This window comes from Bison bison, unplaced genomic scaffold (assembly GCF_000754665.1).
Source record: "Bison bison bison isolate TAMUID 2011002044 unplaced genomic scaffold, Bison_UMD1.0 scf7180017864307, whole genome shotgun sequence".
Taxonomy (NCBI): Eukaryota; Metazoa; Chordata; class Mammalia; order Artiodactyla; family Bovidae; genus Bison; species Bison bison.
The window spans coordinates 8,073,312-8,076,109 of NW_011494879.1; the positions used below are offsets into that span (position 1 = coordinate 8,073,312).

Sequence of the window (2,798 nt, forward strand, 5' to 3'; positions counted from 1 at the left end):
TGTAGAATTAGCTCTTCTAGAATGTGTTCATGTCTCTTCTCTATCTAAATGCCATTTATTTTTCAAGATCAGATTAAGGCAATGCATCCTCCTGGATACACTCCTGGGAAGTGTATGGACACTTCCCAGTCCATACAGACCTGGCACTTCGAATTTCTAGCACGTAATGTTAGAATTACCTACTTATAAGATTAGAGAAAGGTACTGGTATGTGACATTCAAGATGGCAGCAGGCTTGCCATCCATGTTTTATTTGTTCTCCCTACCCTTCTCTTGTTATTCTAGTCATGCTAGATCAGCCCACAGCCATACTACTTATAAATACTGTAATTAGTGTAAACTATGTTTTTTGAGAGGCAGATCTGTGTCTTATTCTCTGAAGTCCTAGAGTCTAGCACTGTTTCAGAATCATAGCAGAATCCCAGGTGCATAAATTTCCTAGGGCTGCATAACGAAGTAGCACAACTTGGGTGCCTAAAAGTCTATTCTTTCACTGTTTGGTTCAAGAGGCTAGAAGTATAATAAGGTGAGCCATGCTCTTTCCAAAGATCCCTTCAGGGAGGGCCTTTCCTTACTTCTTCCAGCTAGTAGCCCCAGGAATCCCTTGGCTTACAGCAGTATCACAGTCCTCTTTATCCCTATTGCCACGTGGCATTCTCTCTGTGTGCAAGCCTGAGTCCTCACAAGAATCATCTTTAACAACCTTATTTCTACAAATAGTCTCTAAGGCAACCCAGGCTTTTTCTAGCATGAATCTCAAAAGTCTTCAAGCTTCTACCCATTATTCATTTCAAAGCCATGTCCACAGTTTTAGGTATCTGTTACAGGGCACACTACTCTTGATTCCAAACTCTAAATCAGTTAGGATTCTTGAGAGAAAGAGAACCAACAGCATGTGTGTATCTGTCTGTCTCTCTGTATGTATGTGTCTGTAGATAGATAAATGATAGATGGATAAACAGATATATAAATAGATTTATTTTAAGGAATTGGTTCATGCAACTGTGGGGCTGGCAAGTCTAAAGTTTTCAGCACAGCCCAGCAGCCTGAACACTCAAGCAGGTTGAGGCAGAATTTCTATTCCTTCAAGAAACTTCAGTTTTTGCTCCTAAGGTCTTCAACTTATTAGATGAGGCCCACCCACACTATCAAAGGTGATCTTCTTTAAGTCCACTGATTAGAGATGTTAATCACATCTTCAAAATATCTTCACAGTAACATCTAGACTAGTGTTTGATCAAAGAACTGGCACCAAAACCTGATCAAGTAGTCACACAGACTTAACTATTGCATAAGGCTTGGAGTCCTGGTTAAGTTTTTACCTTTGTCATTAACTTACTTGGAATCACTGCTAATTCATACTGCCTTTCGTTTACTCCACTGTAAAAGGGAAAAGTTTGGAGCAACTCCAGAAAATCTCATCAAGCTCTAAAATCTATACTTTATACAGTGTAGACTCCAGCTTGCCCTGAACTGCTCCCCTTCCTTCTGGAGCTCCTCTGTCCATCAGTCATTGATTTCACTATCATTCCTGTCCATATTCCCTTTTCTAAACCCCCTCCCTCCTCTAAGCCTACTTCTTAGCTAACACTATAGCTAACACTCAGAGGCATGAGGTGGGGAGACTTGACATGGATCATAATAAACATGCCACTCGCAAGGAGCATTTCAGTGGGTAAAAGAATACACCTGCAATGCAGGAGATGCAGGTTTGATCCTTGGGTCAGGAAGATCCTTGGGTCAGTTGCATGGCAACTCACTCCAGTATTCTTGCCTGGAGAATCCCATGGACAGAGGAGCCTGGTGAGCTACAGTCCATAGGGTTGCTAAGAGTGGGACGTGACTGACATGACATAGCACACATGCACTCTTGATGAAAAGAAAATTTATCTTGGTTAGTTATTTATTCAGTGGGATGAGAGGACAAATGCTGTCTCCTTGAATGATACAAAATAAGAGAACAAACCACTTTGTTAGGCCTAAGCTGGAAACAAACAGAAGACTGTAGACACAACACAGTTCCAACCCCATGAGTCATTTGAATTACCTGATGAACAAATTGAGCAGATACAGGGCAATGGGCTATAATGTGCACACACAGATGCCACTTGAATCCTGTACATATGGCACCTTTTTTTACAGACATCTTATTTTCTTTAGCCCCAAAGTCTTCCTAATATTTCAGATTCACGCTGTGATTTTTTTTTTTTAGCAGAATGAAATGACAGCAGCTCATAGTTATATCAGTGATTATATTCTGCTCAGATGAGAATGATTATGAGTTCCAAGCTCCTAGGGAAACCTCTAGCAACCATCAGGAAAACAATTTCTTTGTGCAAAATAATTAGATAGAGCATTTTTAGTGAAGAAGTTAAAAAAGAAGGCTGTGAGGTCTCTTGGATCTGAGGAATTTTGTCCCTGTCATCCATGAGCTAAAGGGTTAAGTCCCTAAAGCCTCAGGTTCAGTTTAGTTCAGTTCAGTCACTCAGCTGTGTCTGACTCTTTGCAGCCCCATGAACTGCAGCATGCCAGGCCTCCCTGTCCATCACCAACTCCCAGAGTTTTCCCAACTCATGTCCATTGAGTTGGTGATGCTATCCAACCATCTCATCCTCTGTCATTCCCTTCTACTCCTGCCCTCAATCTTTCCCAGCATCAGGGTCTTCTCAAATGAGTCAGCTCTTCGCATCAAGTGGCCAAAGTATTGGAGTTTCAGCTTCAACATCAGTCCTTCCAATGAACACCCAGGACTGATCTCCTTTAGGATGGACTGGTTGGATCTCCTTGCAGTCCAAGGG

General features: G+C 41.7%; 1 long non-coding RNA gene across 3 annotated transcripts in view; it reads right to left on the minus strand.

Moving 5' to 3' along the window:
- Nucleotides 1-2,798, minus strand: part of LOC104997373 — a 41,290-nt gene that overhangs the window by 7,718 nt on the left and 30,774 nt on the right. The window lies entirely within an intron of this gene.